We start from the raw sequence: 23,867 nt of genomic DNA on the forward strand, positions 1-23,867 counted from the left end.
TCCTTCCTGAGGAACTTGTTCAAGCTTCCTGAGGAACTTGCTCAAGCTTCTTAAGTCCAAGATGGGTCTCAGTCCTCCGTCCTTTTTGGGAATAAAATAATACATGGAGTACCATCCCTTGTCCCTTTCCGCTACAGGTACTGGTTCTATAGCACCTTTCTCCAGCAGAGTTAAGACTTCCTGCTGTAGGAGCAGATCTGGAAACTTCAAATAGTGTCTCCCTAGTGGATTCCTTTGAGATTGCGTTAGAAAAGGAAGGCAGTAACCTTGGGCTATTATTTCTAGAGCCCAAACATCTGAAGTAATGGCTCGCCATTCTTGCAGATGCTGAGAGAGCCTGCCTCCCACAGGCATCTTGTGTTAAAAGTCCTCAGTGGTTTAGTGGCGGTTGCTGCGGCCGCTGATCGTAAAGAGGCTGCAGCTGGGGCTGGCTTTGCATGTTTTCCTCGTCCACCACGAGTGGCTTTTTTCAGGCCTCTTTGACTGGCCATTCATCTCGCCTTTCCATAGGAGGAGTAAGAACGATAGGATCGTCCCCTCTAAGATTGTCCTGATGCACGAAAAGGCTGAGGTTGCCCAATAGCAGCTCCTAAAGATTTGGCAGCCGCTTTTGAGGTCTGCAACCTCTCAAGGCTCTCGTCAGCCTTGTTGCCAAAAAGGTGAGACCCGTCAAAGGGCATGTTCAAAAGACAGTTTTGTACGTCCTGTGCAAAACCAGACTTTCGCAACCACGCAAACCTGCGCCTTACCGTGCTAGTGGCCATGGACCTGCTCAAACTATCTGCAGTGTGCAACCCAGACTGAAGGGATTCCTGCATGGCCTCCATTCCATCTCTAACAATGGCTAGGAAACCTTCCCTTTCATCCCCTTCTGGTATATCCTCCACCGCCATTGCAATACACTCCCACAGAGTGTACGAAAATGTTGCCAAGGCACATGTGGAGTTGGCCTATTTAACGCCATACTCCCAGCTGAAAATACCTTGCGCGCCCACCCATCCACACGCTTGTCGTCCCTATCCGTAGGGATGGAAGGGTACACCACCTTATTTGAAGCTGTGGCTGCCTAGACCACCAGACTCTCGGGAGTAGGGTGTTTCGACAGATAGCCGGGGTCGCTACTGGAAGGGCGATATTAAGAAGTGAGGGACTTATTCACCGGAGGAATAGAGTCCGGGGTCTACCAATTTTTGGCCACCCTATTTCGTAAGGCTACATGGAAGGGTAAAATAGGATCTTCGGTGGGACCATGAGCCAATATATCCGTCAAATCATCTTGGATGAACTGAGTTGGTGGTCTAGCCCATCCTAAGTATTCAACCACCTTTGTCATTAATTGCCTGTATGAAGGATTGGAATGTTCCCCTGGTTTTGGCCTGCCAAAATCTGTTTCAGGTGACGTATCAATTCCACTTGCATTATATGCAAGGTTTCCACCAGATCCCTCATCCTGCTTTCCTCAGAAATCAGGCATTCTGGGACATTTGGGGTGTCATATTCCAGTCCAAAAGGGACATCCTCCTCATCAGACCTCTCCTTCAAAAATTGAAGTTAAGGATTTGAAATATTCTTTCCTCGGTAGAGGTTTAAAAACTTTTTCTGGGAGAGGTGCATCAGATGAGCCTGAAGGCTTTACAGCCTTTGCAGCTTTTGCTTTTGCTGTTATTTTGACAGCTTCTGGCTGAATTGGAGCCTTTGGGACATTTGGCGCAGAGGGCTTCGCGGTCGACGTCGACCAAGGCGCTCTTCGAAGGCTCACCCTTCGAGGTGTGATGGGTTCCGGACGGCATCGGTGATCTCGAACGGTCGACTCGACTGGTCTTTTTCGCTCAGAGTCCTGGAGGGTTCCCGATCCTTTCTCCTTCGATCACCCAGGCTCGAGGGCGCGCGAGTGTCGGAACGGTAACACTCCAGGCCGGCTTCCGAAGAAGGCCCGGACCGAGGCTTAGCCTTTTCAAACACCTCCATCATTTTTATTCTAAATGCTTCCCATTCTTCGGAGGAAGAATGTTTTGTGGGGCATTTCATTCGTTTAGGGGGATTCATCCGAGGACGAGGTGGAAGGGGACCGGTGGCGTATTTTCTTGGACTTTTTCATCGAAGACGAAGAGTGGTAGGAACCACTTCGGGACCTAGACCGATGCTTTTGCCTTTCGCATTGAGGAGATTTCTCCTCACAGGACCTCGACTCGACGCTAGTGGCTTTTCGGTCGGGTTTTCAACCTACCTGCAGTTTTCCCTTCCTCTCTCGCAAGGCCTTCCCCGTCATTGCCTGACACTTCGTACAGGCCTCCATTTCGTGGCCTTCACCGAGGCACCACATACATTCTCGGTGCGGGTTCGTGATGGACATTTTCGAACCGCAGGATTTACACTTTCAACCCCGAGCACGGAGTAGTCTGGGTCGACGACAAGGACATTATCGAATATCTTCTTCAGTAACTGCGTCACAGAACTACTCGAGGCGCGCCGAGTCTCCGAAGCAACACGTACTGCGGAAAAACGGAACTGAGGCCAACGGGCGCCGCGCGTGCTACTTGTATACCCGATGAGGTCACCCTCGACGGAGGCCTCCGAGGGACCTTGACTCGACGACAGACGCACGGCACCCTCTGCTGAGAAAAACATTTCCCAAGCAGCTAAAACTGGATGGAATACATCTAAGATGATGAATACGTTGGAGGACACAATCCATTCGAAATGCATAGTAGGTCCTCTTCGAAGGTGGGAGCCGGGACTGGTGGGCAATCGATAATGTGCAGTGCGATCGTGTCTGTGTCAGAGACAGTCACTTTAACTGAGAGGATATCGCACTTGTCTTTAAGGGTGGTGCTAAATTCTCTGAATGCTAGGGAAGGACATTGCTGTAAGTGCCACATCACCAGCCCTACCGTTTGGTCCATCGTGTATCCTAGAGGAATCGCAATAGAAATGGCAGGGCCTGAGGAAGCATGTAACCACTTTTCTGTGACTGCTAGAAGATCCAGGTTAAGGTCAGTGATGAGGTCATAGATTTCAAGGGTGTGTGCCGGGATAGATCAAGCACTGACGCAAGCACATTTAAGAGAGATCATAGGTAGAGGGGGAGGTTTGATGGTAGGTGCTTTTTAGGGTCTGGCATAGGGAAGGCTGGTATGGCTTGGTTGCTGATAAGGAGGCTGGTAGAGACATTGTGCTGGTTACAGGAGGGTTTAGATTGGACTGTGTGGCGTGCCCCTTCTTACTTAGGGGCTTGGAAGGCCATTGGGGTGTTGTGTGAAGGACTGGGTGGGTGCATGCGCTTCGTGGGGTTTCCTCGTTTTAAGTTTGTGGGTGGGGAATGTACGTATGCCCGAGCGAGCATTTCTTGCCAAGGTGAGTGGGAGATGTAAGGAGGCTTGAAGTGGCGCCCAGTGCGTGTGATGTTTAGGGTGGCATTGTGATCTGTACAAGGGGCTGAATCTTTGACTGGAAGGCTACCTCCTATGTAACTGGTGTGCAATCTGAGGCAGGTGTTTCTAAATTTAGTAGAGATGGCAGTGGAAGGAAGAGGGAGGCAGTGCTGCTGTGGCACAAGAGCTGGCTTCTTAGTGAGTACAGTTGCGGTATATACTGTTTTGCTGCAGGTTGGACAACCTTTGGGGCCTTGTGTCCTTATTTGCTTCGATCTGCGCACCTTAATGATACTGGTATAGTATCCAAGGTTGCAATCCTAGCTATGGATGTGCAAGGCATTTTACATTGGGCATCAGTGAGGAGCAGTGTAGAGGCATCAGTGGATGCACAAGGGTACATCGTATCAGGTGTTTGAATTAGGGGCAAACGAGACACACTAACATAGTGAGGGAATGTGGTAGGCGCGTTTACAGTGTGACTGATCATAGTTAGATGGCTTGATGTAGACAGAGTTACAAGGTGATCTACGGGGACTGGGCATGATAGGATGTGGTGTTGAGTGGTGTGGTGGAAGGCAGGAGGGAGAAAGGGGCTCAGTGCCAGGGTAGGGATGTCAGAGGTGCATGAATGGTGCATCATTAACGTGCATGGTGTCAAATTTCTGAGCCGTAATAGTACACTAGTACAGGCTTACCTAATTTGGAGTTAACGGCTGGTATAGGGGAGGTCCCAGCTTGGCTTGTACATAGATCTGGAGCGCACTGTGCAGGTCCAGATACTTGACATTTTCGGCTGGCTGCCGAGTTTGACAAGAGATGCTGCAGCAGACCCAGGTGCCTTCATGGCTTGACAGGGCCGGACAGGAGAAACATCCGAGGGCCTTTGAAAGGGCTGGCGTCGCAACCCAGCTCCCTAAAGACATCCTCTTTTCTTCTGGAGCCGAATCAGATGTCGGCATGGGCGGGAGAAAGGGGAGGCAGGATGGTAGTGTGCCGTTCATGGCCTTTTTGTCGGCAATTTTAGAGTGGGTTGTGGCTGCATTCAGGAGAAGCCCAGCAGTGCCTGCCTGCAACACAGGTCCCCCATGGTGGGGATCCAGGAGGCACTTCTATGCCATGACCATCATTGTGCAGACCTGAAAAGGGGATTCCTGCACATATGCTCCAGGGCCTAGCATTTCGATGTGATGTGGCGCAGTATTCAGCCACTGTATCGTAGCAATATAGAGTATCCACTTCCATTGGACAACAGAGGGAGGCCACCCTCTACCTCACACCACAGCCGTCCTTTTCGCAAGAGTTAGCAAAACACCACCAAGTCTCCTTACATGTCTGATAACGTCTTTCGGGTAACCCAACAGCGCCATAAATGAGGATGTTGTGACCAGGTCTCCTAGTATCTCACTCAGAGCCTCAAACAACCTCCATCCAAATGTTATGCACGCGGATACACTAGCAAGCAAGGTTGCTGGCGCGTGCCCACATTTCTTGCATTCACGAGAAACCTCAGGGAATAATCTGTGTAGGGTTGCATGAGTGTAATAAAGCTGGTGTAAACATTTGAAATGTATTAATTCATAACGGGTATTAAGAGCGACTCTTAGTTTGCTAACAGGAATAATGCCACACATTCTCAGCAATTGGGACGTCCAAGGTCGCTTCCCATTCCTAAAGCGTGGTTGTTGCCCATCCCACCCTACTGTCAATGATTTGCGAGTACAATCTTTTCCTACTGTCCTCAGCCGCCAACATGTCGCGGAGGAGAGATGCGACCCTCAGCGCTACAGGGAAGGACGAGAACAGCTCCCTCAAGGCAGTGTTGAGTCGGAAATACAAAAACAAATCCAGGGCAGACAAACACCCCCCCCCCCAACACCGTTTAAAATCATCTGTGTTAAAAAATCTCCCTGGAGAAAGACATCATGAAATCTAGAAATGCCAAATCTGCCCGTACATTGCACTAATCCTCTCACCAGTCACAGGTATCCCCAGAATGTGTGTAACAGGTAAAAGAGGAGAGTATAAGACCTCTTGGTGCATTCTTTGTTCTATATATTGCCATGCCTTGCACATGCCCCATACCATGTTTTAGGTCTGTGACTGCATTGCATGGTCGTGAGTATCACAGTCCTCAGCAGAGCGGGTAACGCCAAGGCACTCTCAATTTGAGATTGGGGCCATTCTGGATTGGGGACGCACCAGTAAGATCGTATTTGCCAGTCCTCCCTTCTTCAAGGGGGCGGTCAATTGATCCCAATGCAGCCTCGGCCCATATGAATCTGGTCAATTGATCCCGATGCAGCCTCGGCCCATATGAATCTGGAGACAATAGACTTCACAGTACCGTAATCTTTTTGGTAGCGTATGCGAGAGGACCTCGGCTAAGTACACTTACAGATAACGAGTGCCATCCATGTGCCACTGAAACCCAAGTCCATCTTGAAATTCCTCTATTTGGTCAGTAACCGGGAATAATACAGACTTTTTGGGGTTAATTCTAAGCCCTGAAAGTCGACTGAATTCCATTACATCTGCCATGGTAGGTGCTAAATTGGCAGCTGGATTTGTGACATACATTATCATTTCATCGGCTAACAATGAAATTACTAGTTTGTGCGTGAGCAAGTGCACGCCTCTGAATATGCGCTTATTAATTCCACCAGGGGCTCTATTGCTAGGGCAAACAAAGTGGGGACATGGGGCATCCCTGCCTCACCCCCCCCCCCTCGCCCCTCCTCCCCGCACCCCCGCCACCCCAAAAGAATCCGCTCCAAAATCTGCCTATTAATCCTCAGGAAGTACAGAGGAGAGGTGTAGCAAAGAAACCATTGATCGAAAGTTCTCTCCTAACCCCATTCATCACAATAACGTAAAAAAGAAGGGCCACTCTACGGAGTCGAAAGCCTTCTCGGCGTCCAATAAGGCAGCCACTACTGGGCTGTGTTGATCAACCGATTAGGCTGAACATCCCATGTAATCCATAAGAGGTAAACCACCCGGAACAAAGCTGGCTTGATCAGCTTTTACGCATTTAGTCATTAGAGGTGCCAACCTAAAGGCCAATACCTTGGCTAATATCTTTGTATTCATAAGCAAGATCAGCCTATAGGAGGAACAATCTTCGGCCTCCTTCCCGGGTTTCAAAGGTAACGTACCACAGCGTCCCTCATCGAATCAGGCAACCTCCTGTTGATCAGCACTTGTTGGAAACCTCTCAAAGTGTGGCGCCAAGCTAGACAAGAAGCATGTATACAAATCACCTGTGAATCTATCCGGCCCGCCGGGCTTCCAGGACGGAAGAGCACTAATAGCTTTATGAACCTCTTGTATGGTGATAGGGCTACCTGCTCAGTGCTATTTGATCAAGAAACCTTTCAAGCAGTGCCTGTGCCACAGTCATATGTGAAGAGTATAACCCAGTACAATACTAGCGAAAAGCCTGAACTATTTCCATATCAATGTGCTTCAACTCCTCAGTGTTGTTCTTTATAACTATAATGTTGGATTTGGGTGCTTCAACCTTGGCCGCATAAGTCAGAAGCCTTCCCGGATACTGACCCTCCGCATATTGTCGAGTCGAGAGTTGCCTGCGCAAAAATTGTACCTCCCTATGAGCCGCCTTGTGAAATATACCAGTTCACTGTAGATTTGCGCCTGTATCACAGGGGCTGTGTTATGATCCACATTAGCCTCCAGTCCTTGAAGGTGTGCCTCCCTATTCGAACTTCTGCCCTGATGGTTTTCAATATTCCTGCCTCCTTCGCAATGCATGCCCCCCTGCAGGACACACTTAAAAGCCTTCTGCAGCATGGCGCGAGAGGCCACCGAACCTTTGTTCTCTCAAAAGAAGTTACCAACACTCCCCTTGATGGCATCCCGAAAAACAATGTCAGTAAGGCTGCCATTCTTAAAGATCCAGTAACCCCTGTTTTCCAGTTTCCCGGGTACTGTCAAACACATTGTCACCAGGGCATGATCGGACAGAGTGTGAGCCAGTATTTGACATTCTGTGACCCAAAAATAAAATAATCAAGGCGGGACGCCGACTGGTGAACCGCTGATCTGAATGTATAACCCATCATATTCCGATGGCGCCCCCTCCAGACATCAATGAGATCGTAAATAGTGCATATGTGTTGCAATTTGTGTGTAGCTTTCGGGGGCGGGGGGGACACCTGTATATCTCATGGGATCTATCCCGAACTGGATCTAATATGGTATTAAACTCACTATCCCAAAGTATTAAGGTAGTGGAGCTTTTGAACGGTGTCCAGTCAAATGGTCGAAAATAAAAGATCGAATGACCATTTGATCGACAGTCAAATGGTCGAAAAAAAAGGTTGAATTTTTTATTTATTTATATATATTTTTTTAGTTTTGGTTGGTTAAAAAATATTTTTAATAAAGAAAACGCAGGGGTTAGAGGGGGACCCCCCCATTAAAAAAAATTAAATTTTTTTTTTAAAAAACGACAATTTTTTTCGACCACTTGACCGTCGATCAAATGGCATTTGATACTTTGGTTTTCAACCAAATGACTGGTAACCCTTTTGAACAATTGTGATTCAACCCAGTTTAATGCATCTAAGGAGTCAGTATTAGGCCCATAACAGAGCAGCGTAACAGTCGGATCATGAATAACCCCTGTGACTATCAGCGCCCTACCCTCAGCATCTGTCACTGCCCCTCGGATCATGGTGTTCTCCCCTCAGGGATAGATAGAATAAAAGGAGAAATATCTTTGACAACCCCATTATTTAGTGAACCTTGTTTCATCCAGGTGAGGGTCAAATGTGTCTCCTGCAGAAATATAAAGTCTACCTGATGTGTTTGCAAGTATAGGAGTACCCTCCGAGCTTTCGAAGGGCAATTTAGGTCACGGATATTCTGGGGTCAATCATTGACCCATTTTACAATTCCACCTCTGCCACCCGAATACCGTAACATCAAGAACAATTGCTGGCCGGTCCACCCGATTGAAAGTCTCGGGAGTACTCTGCATTGAATCCAGAAAATCAGCAGCCTCATCGGGAGACTGAAAGAACATTGCCCTCCGTTTTTGTTCTACCCGTAGGTTCGTGGGGGGGTGGGGTAGAGCTTTCTCCCATAGTCTTCTTTTGACATCAAGAGATGTCTTCGATGGTGGCTTGCACCTTGCTGGAGAAGTCCAAAAATAGGCGCACAGTGTCTCCCTTATATAAGAAGGCACCCTTCTCCCTCGAACAGTGTAGTGTATGGTCCCGTGCTCTTTAGTTTAGTAGTCAGGCTACGATCGGCCCGGCCGTAGTGCCAGGAGCAGGCATCCTCCCTGCCGGGATATAATGAGCCTTTTCTACCACAAATGCTGACGAAAAGCTATACTGACCCAATGCCGCACGGAGGATCGATTCAACCAAGAGTACTATGGAACCGGACTCAGGGACCCCTATCATCCTGAGATTATTCCTGCAGGATCTGGATTCAAGATCCTCCATCTTTTTTTGGACAAATCTTTGAGCGCCTTCGGGTGTGGATTATCATGGTACCATGCCAATACAGGGGGAGTTGAATGAAGTGCCATGCCTAATGAGGTAGGTTCTAATTTAAATCCAGTGGAGGAAGCAAATGGTAATAAAAATTTGCACTGGCTTGCCCTTTCCCTACTTCATGCAATTGCTGTACTCAAGTAAGTAAAGGGTCCCCTTTAGTACTGAGGGGCCTTTAACATTATTCTCATGTGAGGTTTTTCTTCCCTTTGTTCTGACCCCTCCCTTTGCTGCAATCTTGGATTGTATGATATCATTTAGCAGGAAACCTGGATGGTGGGGCTTTAGGCTTTTTATGGATATGATACAATAGCTGAATTTGCTAAACAGGGTCCTAGAGGACATCCTGCCGGCAGCCTTTTAATTGCCATAAAATCAGGGAGGGGCCTTAAGGTTTTAGAAACCTGGAAAGTGACAAAGGATTTACTTTCAGTAGTAATTGCAGGGTCAGATAAACCTGGGTTAAATATTCTTTTGTTCAACCTATATTGGACTCCGTCAGACAACCTGGCACACACCCTGGGGATCGTAAGTGATATATTGGAATCTTGGTTTGAAAGTTGCCCAGCTGGTGAAATTATCTTTGCTGCGGACTTTAATTCAGATTGCTTGTCCAATAATTTCTCAGATATTCAGTATCTTATTTCTGAGAACACAGGCGACATTAGTGAATTGCTAGAGGGGACCCCTTCTAGAGAATACTACAATTCCTTGGGCCCGTCTTAAAGGAAGAAGGTACAGGGCAAGAAATAGCGTCAATTTCTTGAGGGTTGGTGAATGTCAATGCTTAACAAGGATTATCATCTTAAAATGGAAACTTGGATTAGCTGGAATGCAGCCTATGTTGTTGATTATGTATTTCTCACTAAAAACCTCCACAATTTGGCTGCTAATCTGGTTGTTTTACCAAATACTTATAGTGAACATGCCATGTTGACAGTACAGATCAAGGGGCTATTCTGTATGCTCGAAGGAATATCTTCCGTGTCAGCAATGGCTAACGTAAGAGGGAACCGTATAGCCTGGCACAACAACATTTATAAAATTAAATGGGTTACTCCTAGAGGACTTTGAAGGCAGTAATTATGCGATAAAAAGGCCACTTATTCATCATCCATCTTTAAACTCTGTTTTGGGTGCAATACTCAAGGTTATGAATAAGATCGCAAAAGCTAGAAATCATCACCATAAATTTGATATTCAGATTAAGAACATGAAAAAAAGACATAAGACAGGACATACGTAGGCTTAAGGTATCCTCCATGAAGGAGATGGATTGCGCAAGCGGGGTTAATCGCTTGAGATAGAAGAGGAAAAATTGGCTGAAATCCCATTGTCCCCTATTGCTCCAAAGGGATGCTGAGGCCATGATGGAAGCTTTAAAAAAATATAAGACAACTCATTTCTGGTCACTACTTAATGAAATGGAGGTACACCAAAAGGTTATACAAACTAATCCAATTGCAAAACAAACTTGGTATGATCACTTTACAAAACATTACAAGCCTATGTCCTCTTAGCTTACTAAGTTGGATAACATGACCATTCAGTGTGATTCGTATACATTTGTAGAAGAGCGAGTCATTGAACGTATAATCATTTGGGAAAAACTCTCTAATGCATGTCCTCCTAATGTAGTGTTTAAAGAGAATGTGCCATTGTGGTTGTCAATTTTGGGAGTTTTGTTTAGGGACATTGTTTCTATTATGTCCATGCCCTCAGCTTGGAGGATTTCCTATGTAGTACCCATATATAAAAAGGGGGGATAAATCTTCCCTCTCTAATTACTGCCCAATTGCAATTATGGTTTCACACTCTGGATATTTGCCACAACGATTTTGGAGCACATAGAGGATTGGTGTAATTCTAATCACATTTTGGGCTTTAATCAGAGTGGGTTGCCAAAATCCTTGGATACGGATTGTGGTGGTATCGTGTCATCCAGTCTTCAACATTCAGTATGGATGGGGACTTCACCTCCAATTTACATCGCCTCTATGGACCTTTCCATGGCTTTTGATACGGTTGATCGCCCGACCTTTTGGGCAAAATTGGAAATACAAATACTAATCCATATCCAGGAAGGGTCCTGTATACAAATCAGGCTATATAATGAGGGCCTACTATCTCGGCCTATTCTAATTGAAAATGGTCTGAGGCAAGGATGCATTTTTGCTCACTGTCTATTTAACATTTATGTAGCAGATGTTGCTATTCCTCTGTCAACTGCTTTGTATGTACCTCCACGAATAGGAGGGGTAAAAACTGCATGGGTAGCCTATGCAGATGATTTCCTTCTAATCGACCATACTCCTATAGGTTTGCAGCACCTACTAAATGCTTTCGATCAATATATGACAGCTAATAATCCGCAGAAGTCTGATTACATTTAGCAAACATAAACGTGGTATTCCCTTCCAACAGTCTTTGGGCAAATGTCAACTGCAAGTAAAATCTTTTATGGTGTGCCTAGGTTACCCAATTATATCCAAACAAGAATGCACATAATGAGTTCATGCAATTTAGAAATAATGTTTTATTGACATGTGAAATTCAATATATTCGAGATAGTTCTTTAAAATGGGATCCTACTTGTCGTTTTTGCAAATATAGCACAGAGTGAGACATTGGCACACTTGGTATTATATTGTCCGGCGTTAAGACTTCAACGTATTGAGTTTTTTAGTAGATTTGTTATTTCTCTAGGATGGGTCTGCTTAGATAGCCTGTGGTGGAAGATACTACATGGCAAATCGATCTCATTGAAGCTTACCGTACCGATTTTGAATTGAACTGATGTTTGTAAATTGTTTGAAATATTGCATATAATAATAATAATTATTTAGCATTTATTTAGCACTACGAACCCTCAGGTATCTGAGCGCTGCTTATTATTACCCACGGTGTGTGGTGCTCAGAGAAAAACTCTTTCTCCGATGGTTACTACGGGAGACAAAGTTTTGTAACCTGATCAAATTGCACTACACCCACAAGAAACCGTTTCTAGGTGCTTTTTGAATTGTTATATTGCTTTTGGGATGTATTAATGAAATATTAACTTAACTGTTTGAATATGTAATTATTTTATGTAAAATTGAAATGTGTAATTTAGCTCGTAAATGTTTCTACTTTTTGTAAAGGTTTGTATAAACCATCACAAATAAATAATAAAGAACACATCAGCGGAGCATCTCCTCTTCGCATTGGTAGTCAAAAGACCACTAACCGAAACAGGGAACTATTCATAGGGAATAATATCCCTTACCAAGAAGGTATTGGGAGAGGAGGTCGGACCAAGGAACGCTTTGGGGGCCTAGTGAAGAAAGCTCGGCAGGAGCTACGAAGACAGCTCGTTGATAAAAGGAGAAAAACCAAAAGAACTGAGGCAGTCTCCTGGTGAGAGTACTTTTCTTTTGCTTTGAACTTTCAGAGCTTGCCAGAAGAATGGATGCCATCTCCTGCACTTGTATCTTACTGGACACCAGTAGAAGAGCGGCATTCAAGGAACAGTACAGTTTAAAATGTGTTAAAACATTAAACATCTACAGGTGGTTACCCACACTATGGTGTTAATCCCTCCTACTGAGTGGGGATACAATGTATCTAATCAACAAAAAAGGAAGGACCCGACACAAACATTCACAAAAAAATGTACCCTTATAATCAAAACACAGGTACCCCGACACTAACCTTTGTAACAAATATGGGTAGCGCAACATGTAAACTCTGGATGAGTTGTCAAATACACAGAAATTGCATTTTATTCTTTTTAAAGTACAAATATCAAAACAATTTTTTTTTTAAAAACATACATACACCAGATTACAGTATAAAATGGATAAACATTACTGTAAATACACAGTTTCTCAAGTGTTCACTACTTGAAAGATCACAGTGGCAAATTAATTGTCCCTTAATACACGCTGTGACCACAAAAGTCCAAAAACGTTAATATAAAAAAGGCCCTATTAAAGGTCCGGTACCAATCTCGCTGGTAAAGCTAAAAATGCAGATCTCTTTTTCCAAGCCTGCAACAAAAAAGCTCCCAGTACAATGATGTGATAGTTCACTTTCTCCCACCAAACAAAGACACAAGGCCACTTTAATCGTTCTCATATGTAATTGTTTAAAAAGTGGTATCGGCCGGTTTCTCATGATGTTGGCATAGGCGAGAACAGGATAAAGTGCACAGTGCTCTCTTCTTCCTAATACCGGGAAGTACCGCTTGGCCGCGTTACTCTCTCTGGATGATATTTCTGAACTACATTTACCATAAGGTGAACAATAACTCTAATACAGTATAACTTGCATCAACGTTATATAGAAGTTGGTATTTATCCTTTTTATTTACTTGTAGGCTTTGCTGCCAAACCCCTGCAGGCGGGGCTATAAAGGCTAGAAGGCGCGTGCGCACCGAAGCAAGTACCTGGAAGTACAGCTTGGCCGCTTTGCTGCGCTTGTTGCGCTTCTGCGGTTCTTCTCAGTGATTGCCCGGACTTCCTTTTGAGGGCGTAAGTCTAACAGGCATACGCCAAGATGAAACGCAACATTGCCTCATTAAAAACAGGAATGCCGTCGTGAACGGCAATACAAAAAAATACGTCTAATGGCATTTCCTCTACATCACCGGAGCGGCCCCTCAAGCGTGTTCACTCCTCGTCTACTCCTTTGTTAATTAATGCTCAGTCTAAAATAGCCCTCCAAACAAATGAAAGGAAGAACGCAGACATTTGTTCGTTTTTTCAAGAAAACAACATGCACGGAAAAGTTCAAAGGGAAAATAACTATATACCGGCTGCATCACGAACTTTTGGAGCACCTCCTACTGACCGCAACATAGTCACTTTACTTGAAGCGGAAAACAAGATGAAGGTAATAGAGCAAGTTGGCAAAAGTGAAAAGGTAAATGAGAAAATAGTTGCCAACGATTCTGTATCTGTCATGTCTGCGAAAGAAAATGTTTCACTAACCGATAGTGTACTTCTGCGTAGTGTTTTGATGGGAGCAGGGGTTGCATCTGTCATTAATTCTGGATTAAGTCTGCCTGGAGAACTGGTTGTTATTGATCTAGACTCAGATGCCTTAGACTTCTCATCACACATACTGCCCGAAAATGTATCTAAGTCACCCGATAGGTTTTTAAATTCTAGTGCTTCCTTATCTGTTAAAGAACTTTCCTTTGCTGCCCCCACGCCTTGGAGAATGAAGCCTCTGGTTCCTTCTCCGAAGCTACCGTCCCCTTCTCCACCAGATATGTCTCTCAGCCCTTCCTCTATAGAAGTGGATAAAAACAGTTCCCTCGAATGGCCTAACGGAAATAGCTTTAACTGCGATGAACTTTGCAATTCAAACTTTAGCTAAGTTGTTTGAAACCCTGGACACAAGACTAGCTCTCCGAGCTATACAACTTGAAAAGATTTTGACTTGGCAACAAACATGCCAAATTACTGCACGATCTCTTGACAAAATAAAAACATCTTCACAGATAATACCAGTGAATAATATCCGATTACCTATGACAGAAGATGTTTGGGGGAACAACAAAACAAAACCAGATGACTATGCAGTTCCTTTTATACCTACCCCAATTGTTGAACTACAATGTGAGAATGCTCAACCCAACCCACAAATCCTGAAAGTAAACTCTGTGGAGAAACAAATTATATCAAAAATAAATTCTCACACAAATTATGCTTTGTTTTCAGGGTCTAGCAATAAGTCGACAGGCCAAAAAATCTATTCAAATAAGGAAAAAAATAGTTAGAGAAAATAAAAAGTCTGAGAATTTAAACAAAGGAATTTCTTCTTCCAAATCGAAACGATTCATTAAAAATCTGTCTCAACCTAAATCGGCTGGCGCAACAGCCTCTAAAGCCACCTTTAAAAAATATTTGTTGCAAGCCAACTTAAAAAGTTCACAAATTGATGACAAATTTTCCCTTCACAAATTGATGACAAGACCCAAGCATACCAACCACTAGACGATCTGGTAGGAACAAGTTACTTACCTGTAACTGTTGTTCTCCAGCATGGGTCTGGCATGGATTCACATGCTCATGAATATTCCCCGTCGTCAGGCTGGGAATCCTCGGTAAAGAAAAATCAGTATCAGTTTCGTTTCTGATCTGTCTTTCGTAGTAGTAACCAATCACTGATCTCTGCGTCATACTGACCACAGCCAATGACTGCCATCTCCCTAAGCCCCGCCTCTGGCAGCCATCCTCAGATTTGGTAGCACGTGAAGTGGCAGTATGACCAAGTGAAGAGCCAGACCCATGCTGGAGAACAACAGTTACAGGTAAGTAACGTGTTCCTTCTCCAGCATGGGGTCTGGCATGGATTCACATGCTCATGAATAAAAGAATACATAGCAGTACACACATGTACAACCACGGGAGGTGGCAAAGGCTCAACATTAAGCATTACATCCAAAACTCAACATTAAGCAATTCTTACCTCCTCACCAGGCTCACCTTAGGCGAACATGTTGCGCAGCACTGCTTGGCCGACCCTGGACTCCTCCCTGGAATCCCGATCGACACAGTAGAATTTCATGAAGGTGTGCGTCGACCTCCACGTAGCAGCCCTGCAGATGTCCAGCAAGGGCACACCAGATAGGAACCCCGTGGTAGCTGCGATCGCTCTGGTGGAATGGGCTCTCGGACGGCCAGGCAGCGGTCGGTTTGCCAACCGATGACAGTACATGATACAGCCGGAGAGCCATCTGGAAATGAAAGCCTTCGAGAGTGCCTTCCCCTGATTGACAGGTCCAAAGTTCACAAAAAGTTGTGACGTCTTCCGAAATCTCTTTGTGCGGTCCACGTAGAACTTCAGCGCTCTAGCCACATCCAGCGAGTGCAAAGTCCTTTCAGCCGGCGACGAAGGCGACGGGAAGAAAACAGGCAACACCAAGGGTTCGTTGAGGTGGAAGTCCGACGGCACCTTGGGCATGAAGGAGGGGTGCGTCCTGAGCACTACCCTTGTGTCGTGAAAAGTCAAGTACGGGGGCTTGCAGGAAAGGGCCTGGATCTCTCCCACCCGTCGTGCGGAGGTGATGGCCACAAGAAACGCTGTTTTCCACGACAAGAACTTCAACGGAGCTGAGTGCAGAGGCTCGAACGGAGGTCCCATGAGCTTGGTCAGCACCACGTTGAGCTCCCACGCCGGGGCCGGGGCCTTCACCGGCGGGAACGATCTGAACAGTCCCTTCATGAATTCCAAAGGCCCCTCGTGGGCAGATTTTCGGTGTGCGCTCCCCACCCTTCCAGGGAGGCATCCGTGGTCACTGTCTTCTGGTGGCCCGGGGTCTGGAAGTCCATGCCCGCCGTCAGATGCGCGCGGGTGCCCCACCACCGGATCGCTCGTCGGAAGCTCTCGTCGAGTGTGATCCTGTCCTCGAAGCCGCCCGTCGTCTGGATCCAGCGAGCGTCCAGGAACTCGTGTAACGGGCGCATCCGAAGCCTGCACAGGCGGATGAGATAAATGCAAGAAGACATCATTCCGAGGAGGGACTTGATGGACCTCCCCCTGGCCGCGTCCGCAACCAGCATCCGCTGCACCTTGCCCAAGATGGCCCTCGTCCTTTCCTCCGACGGAGAGGCCAGAAGCGCCACTGTGTCGAGCTTCGCTCCCAGAAACAGTGCGTCTTGAGCGGGCACCAGGTGGGACTTGGCGTAGTTTATGGAGAATCCCAGGTCCGTGAGTAGTTGGACGGTCCTCGCCGTGTGCTCCGCAGCAAGCTCCTTTGTCTTTGCTCGGATGAGCCAGTCATCCAGGTAGGGGTAGACGTGGATCCCCTCCAGGCGCAGCCGCGCCGCCACCGGTGCGAGGCACTTGGTGAACACCCTGGGTGCTGACCTCAATCCGAAGGGAAGGGCTCTGAACTGGTAGTGACGCCCTTGGACCACGAATCTGAGAAACTTTCGGTGTCCCTTTAGGATGGGGATATGGAAGTAGGCATCCTCCAAATCCAATGACGACAGGAAATCGCCCTCCTCCAGTTGACCCAAGACGTGCTGGAGGGTGACCATCCGGAACTTCTGTGCCTTGATGAATTTGTTCAGTCGTCGTAGGTCCAGGATGGGGAGCCATGCTCCCGTCTTCTTCTTCACGAGGAAGTATCTTGAGTAAACTCCGGAGCCCCGAAGCCTCTTTGGGACGAGCTCGATGGCGCCTTTCTTGAGCATCGCCTTTACCTCCAAGAGAAGTTGAGGGACGTGATGTTCCTTCCTGGCCACGGGGGGGACGCGCGGGCACTTCTTTAGAAACTCGAGCACGTGACCCTGGGCCAGGGCGTCCAGCACCCAACGGTCGGTGGAGATGGACTCCCACACGCTGACTAAGCTCGCCAGCCGGCCTCCCACTGGGGTGCTTCGGTGGGGGCCCGACCCCACGGCCGGTTCTGTCCTGCTTCGACGTGGCTTTGCCGCTTTGTCCTCCTTGGCGACGACGGCGGGGTCCGCCCGACTTGCCTCGTCCCCTGTAGGCTTCTTGTGACGACGAACGGGCCGCTTGACGATAGGTGGAAAATCCGCCGCCGGAACCTGTGGAGGCACCCTGCTTGCCTCCGCCGCTCCGAAAGGGCGGCCGTCGTTGCTGGAGAACACCAAGAGCCTGGGCCGTCTCCGTGTCCTTCTTGATGGCTTGTAGGGAATCTTCCACTGTTTTCCCAAACAGGTTGCTCCCGTCGAACGGCATGTCCAAGACTCTGGTCTGCACGTCCTGACGGAAGTCAGTTGCCTTGAGCCATCCACGCCGTCTAAGGACACGCCGTTGCCCAACTGGCGAAATCCAGTGTCAGCGATGTCTGTCGCTATCGTGATGGCGTGGTCCGACGCCACTTCTCCTTCCTGCAAGATCTCTAGGGCCTCCGCCCTCTTGTCTAGTAAGAAGTCCAGCAGGGGGGCGATCTTGTACCACAACTCCCTGTCGTAGCGGGCTACGATAGCCAAGGCGTTGGCAGCCTTAATAGTCGTTGCTGCCGATGAGATGACTCTGCGTCCCATCGTGTCCAATTTCTTTCCCTCGCCGTCCGGCGGGGAGGTTGACGTAGAGGCAGAGGCCCCCCCCCCCGCTTTCTTCCTGGCCGCCGCGGAGACGACCGAGTCCGGGATTGGCTGTGCCCGAAGGCACAAGGGGGCCGCGTCCGGGACCCTGTACTTCCTCTCGTACCGATCCCTTCTCGCAGGTGTTGTGGATGGGTTCTTGAGGAGGGCGAGACCCTCATCCCAGATATCGTTCTGTAGAGGTACAGCGAGGATCGTCTTCCTCTTGGTCTCGCGCCGTTGATAAAGGAAACCTTCCTTCTTCTCTTCCGAGCAGAGCTGGAAAAGCTCGGATGCGCTGGCGATCATGGCATGAAACCATCCAATCTCGTCGGACGGGGAGGCCCGGGGAGGAGGTGACGACGGGAGATCCTTGTCGTAAACCTCGTCGTCTGTGCCCGTCGCGGCCGTGCCAGTCCCCGTATCATCCCCATGGGTCGTGAACAGGGAGGAGGGGTGAGCAGGGCGCGAAGGTTGAAAAGGAGGTGGAGGATGAATCCTCCTTCTCTTAGGCGGAGGGCTCCCAGAAGGGCCTGGCTCCGGGTCCCCCGTCGGGAGAGGTTCCTCCGTTGGTGGTAACGGCAATCTCGTCCTCATCTCCGAGCATAAGGACTGTATAGCCAACAAAATGGCCACCGAGTTGTCTTGCGGCACTGGTTGAGGGGAGTCCGACGGGCGGTCAAGAGCCCCGTTGGCACCCTTGACGTTCTCGTCGTCTCCTACGTCGGGGTCCCTCCCGACGGGCTGGTCTTCTTCCACGCCAACGCCGTGGTTTAAGACTTCGATCAGCTCCTCCTCAGAGGTTGAGGCCGAATCCACGACGACCTCCTGCCCGCCCTTTTTCTTCTCCGTCGGAGGTTTCACGGGGGTCCTGCCGATGGGCATGAAAGAGGACTCCCTCCGCGGTGGCAGGGAGACTCTTGGCCCCGAGGTCGCCACCACTGGTGTAGCCTCCACAGGCTGAGCCAGGGCCGCCGCGACTGTCTCGATAGAGGCCTTGGCCGGGTGGATCAAGGCTTTCACCACCTTAGGTGCGCTCACTGCCTTCTCCTTGGGGGGAGGGTCACTGCCTCGCTCCCCCTCAGATGGGGCCTTCGAGCTCGACCGGGGTCTCTCCAGGAGCTTCGCCGGGTGCTCGGCCTTCCTCTTACCCGAGCCAGAGCGTTGGCTCGTGGTTGATGGCGCCGGGGAGGATGCGCCCTGCCTGGCGCCCGTAGCGCCTGACCGTTCGGCGCTCCCGGTGCCAGCGGACTGGCGGTGCTTGGCCTTCTGTTGGACCCCCGTCGCCGGGGCGCCCTCAAAGGTCTTAGAAGACCGATTGGACTTTTTCTTCTTCTTCTCGCCTGACGGGCTCTTCCCTTCCAGCCAGTTGGCGAGACGCAGATGGCGGTCCTTCATGGTCCGCTCCGACATATTGCCGCAAAACGCACAGTCCTTCTCCACATGCGTCTTGTCCTCATGCAGGCAGTAGAGGCAAAGGGAGTTTTCGTCCTCCTTAAAGACATTCTGAAGCTGGCATCCAGGGCAGACCCTGAACAGCTTTCCGGGCGTCGAGCTTCCCTTCTCCTGGGCCATGATCGAGATGGGCCTGAGAAACTTCTGGAGTCCTCCAAAAGCGTGGCTCGACGAAATCTTCACCCTTGAGGGGCGTAGAAGAATCCGACACGGGTCCCCGTTGATCGGATAAAGAAACGGTGGAGCTTGAGGCTCTTTTGACTGAAAAAGAGAACATTTTCCTAAGAAAAAGCGCGAAAAAAGCACTCAAGCTCGAGAGCAATAGCACGAGGATCCCAACACTTGAACGTGCGGTAAAAATCTGAAGATGGCTGCCAGAGGCGGGGCTTAGGGAGATGGCAGTCATTGGCTGTGATCAGTGATTGGTTACTACTACGAAAGACAGATCAGAAACGAAACGGATACTGATTTTTCTTTACCGAGGATTCCCAGCCGGACGACGGGGAATATTCATGAGCATGTGAATCCATGCCAGACTCCATGCTGGAGAAGCTGCCCTTCCGGTTGCACCTCAACAGAGTAAAACTCCTGCCATTGACCGAGAGTGTCCAACCAATGAGATTGACACTAGCATTGCGTCAGAATGAAATAAGTCATGCAGTAGATGCCTATATGGCTGCTCGTCTTACGCAAAAAGCTCTTAGTTTTGCCCCATATGACAAGAAGCTAAAGGGGCTCAATTCAATCAGAAATCTAAGTCAATTTTACGAAACATCTCTTTACTCGATACGGGAGCCCTGCCACTGTCTAATAATGAAGTAGCCGAATCTAATTCTAAAGCCTTCAAGAGCAATTTAATACCAGACCTTGATCTAAAACCGCTTATTAAATCAACTCCATCACACATTTTAGAGGAAACAAGATGCCCCAAAGAACAAGCCAAACAGGTTCTGAACACAGAGATGAAACATTGCAAAATACTGAAACAGTCCATCACAAGACCAGCCATTCACTCTCTCACTCGGATGTGTCGTCCGTTGCCATGCACCCAATATAGCTTGAACCGCTCTTCGGTATTGTCAATTTTCAGTGAAATCCCAGATCTGGATGACATTGGAATAATTGACCCTGAATTGGTTGAATTTGTGGACTTGCCAAAAAGAACAGCTGTTACTCTATGGTTGAATTCCAGAGTAGTTCTCAACACTATTTGGGCGGTCAGATCTTAACTCTCTGAACTGGGCTTTGTGATTTTAACAGGCCCTACACCTTCGGAGAGTCAAGCATCTAATCAATCCTCCCAAGTGACCTCTATGACAAATGATGCTGGTAAATATGAATCTGCATCCAATACTCATTGTAACTGTGGCTCAGCAAAAGATCAGAACTAGCTAGTCCCTGGAAATTCCATCATATGGTCGCTAGTTAGCTGGAACTCTAGGGGGTTTAAACATCTGATTAACAATAAGGATTCCACATTGGTAAAATATGACATCAATGTACTGCAGGAAACCTGGGTGTTGACTTCACCCTTCTGGAACAATTATGATATCCTTTTAGTTCCAGCCAAAAAAGCAAAACAAGGGAGGCCCACTTCTGGTTTCTTTATTGCTATCAAACCAAGTACTCAAATTAATTCTGATCACTGGTTCTCGCCTAATTCTTTTCTTCAAATGGTCAAATTGTGGAAAATCAAATTGTATATGCTGTAATAAAGGTCTACTGGAATCCGGATGGGGTAGATGACAATAGGTTTCTGGAATCAGTGACTGAAGCTCTGGATTTGGTAGCCCAAGAAAAACATCAGTGCCATATAATATTGGCTGGAGACCTGAATTTACATTGTTTGGACACAGACCGATTCTTATAACGATCGAGAATATTGAAATGGAATAAATTAATCAAATCCAGAAATCTATTCATGCTTAACAGATCCCTGTCGTCAGACGCCCCCCCTCCCCCCAAAGCGACCTGGCATAGAGGGTCGAGTTCAGCCATTATTGACTTCATCTATATAGACGCGGTTTTGTTTTCTCAATTGATGTCTTTCAAGTGCTACATTCTGATCTAAGTGATCACAATATGTTAACTTTCTCGTGGGTACACAAAAGTTTTGAAAGAGTCACCCCCACGCAAAGTGCATTCAGGGAAAATAACGGTTAACACTGCACGGAATAGACTGACTTGGTAGTGTATCCTGAACTGATGCAATTATTTCAGTCAAAATCTGTGCTGATAAACACCCAATCTACACGTTTATAATGATGAAGTTAAAAAGATGAAAACAATCGTGAGACAACGTAAGCGTGAAGCACTAAGGTTACCACTTGATAGTAGGTCTAAGACATTGACACAGATTAACACAAACTATAAGAACTGGATCAAAGGTATAGCGTCCAAGCTGTATCAAGAAGATGGAAGCAATATGCTGAGAAAATTGTCTAACAAAAATGCCTCTCAAATATGGGCCCTAATAAATCGAGCAACAGCTGGAACCCAGGTGGCAGTACAAGCTAACATCATTAAAGAACAAGAGTGGATTGACTACTATCAAAAAATATATAGTCTACCAGTCTCTGTCACACCTCAGAAATGTCAACTAGGGCAACCGCTTTTCTGGCTTAACTATGATCGCGATGATATACTGTACTATATGCACAAAAGTGGTCACTCAAGAGCCCCGGGTCCAGGCGGACTGTCTAATTACATTTTGAGACAGTTCCCAGAAATTTGGGCAGACATTCTAAAGCTCATGTTTGATGATATGCTAGCATCTCAGCAGATCCCGAAATCTTGGAAATGCTTGATTACCATACCTGTTTACAAGAAGGGTGATTGTGCAAATCCGGCTAGTTACCGGCCAATATCATTGCTTGATGCCCTCGGTAAAATATTTGGGCGCATCATTCTAAAAGAGCTAAATAACATGAAAATGGACCCCTTTCAATCGGGTTTTGTGAGCGGGTTGGAACAGCGCCCAATATGAGCACCCTAAATATGATACAATCTGAAAGTGCCACACGAAAACAGTCTTTGTATCTAGCATTTAGCAATTTTCGTATGGCCTTTGACTCAGTGGACAGGAACCTATTATATGCCAAATTAGAGGCATACGGTTGTCCTTCATCATTACTAGTCTTAATCAAATTACTGCACACTGATACCACCATGCAAGTTAGACTGACATAGGAAGGCCTACTGTTGTCAGCTTTCAAACCTTACGTGGCCTAACACAAGGGTGTATTATGGCCTCAATATTATTTAATTTGTTTATTCTTGACATGGGGGTCTTCTTTCTGAAGGTCATCTCGGATCCTCCAAGATTGGGGAATCAGCGTATAGCGTGGATGCTCTACGCTGATGACCTGATATTGCTATCCCAAACCCCCGATAGGCCTCCAGAATTAGTTGAACGCTCTGGCTGATTTTGTTTAAACCTAGTCATTAATCTGGAAAAATCACAGGTACTAGTCTGTAAAAATTCAAGGAAACACAGGCAAAGGAATCATGTATGGTGTTGCAAAATGTTGCTCTTAAAACTATCGGAATACAAATATCTTGGTTTAACTGTGTACAACAACACATCAAACATGGCATACTTCGCAACATAAGAGTTGCTAATATCACAGGCTAAGATCCTGGTTTTTAAATATGGTAAATTCACTTATAAACATGTGCTATTATTCTATGAACAAAAAGTCATCTCTGTAATACTGTATGGGGCAGAAACTAAGCTAAATGCCCAAACAAAAATGTGGAATATCCTAGAAGCATGTTTTTGGAAAACAATTCTAAACCTACCGAAATGTACACCAATGCCGTTAATTCGTCATGAATTGGGTCTGGTTTCATAAACAGCAGGTTTACTCCGGCGTATGTGCAGCTTATTCCGCAAATGTTTATTGGGAACTGATGTCAACAGCATTTTGAGTGTGATAGCTCAACAACTTCTATCATCCTCGAACTGTTTTCCCATGGGATGGCGCAAGTGTGTAGTAGAGACTATGGCAAAAGCCGATATAACTATAACCTTATTACTGGAAAATCCATCACGTGCCAAGGTGAAATTATATCAGTCGGATTGGCTACAAAATAGATCGATCTGTATGAAGGGAATAGTTTCTTACCTGTAACTCCATTTCTCCAGCATTGGTATCTTTCATGGATTCACATGCTTAGAATATTCCCCGTCGTCAGACTGGGACCCCTCGGTACACATATAAAGCCTTTTCCTATAGGAAAACTTCTGACACTTTTGTGTCCTATCTACGTCCTTTTAGGACCCGCCTACGCATGCTCCGTAGGCCGTCCCAGTATAAGAGGCCCGCCCCCGCGGCTCCCCTTCAGATTTCGGCCCCTCCAAAGTAGGAAGGGTTAAACTTATCAATCAAATACATTGCATTCAGGGGAGGCTGGCGGGCGCATGTGAATCCATGAAAGATACCAATGCTGGAGAAATGGAGTTTCAG

General features: G+C 47.1%; 1 protein-coding gene across 1 annotated transcript in view; it reads right to left on the reverse strand.

Annotated features, from left to right (window-relative positions):
- Positions 1-23,867, reverse strand: part of OAZ2 (ornithine decarboxylase antizyme 2) — a 198,156-nt gene that overhangs the window by 23,729 nt on the left and 150,560 nt on the right.

Source organism: Ambystoma mexicanum, chromosome 11, assembly GCF_040938575.1.
Source record: "Ambystoma mexicanum isolate Mex_15411 chromosome 11, UKY_AmexF1_1, whole genome shotgun sequence".
Lineage (NCBI taxonomy): Eukaryota > Metazoa > Chordata > Amphibia > Caudata > Ambystomatidae > Ambystoma > Ambystoma mexicanum.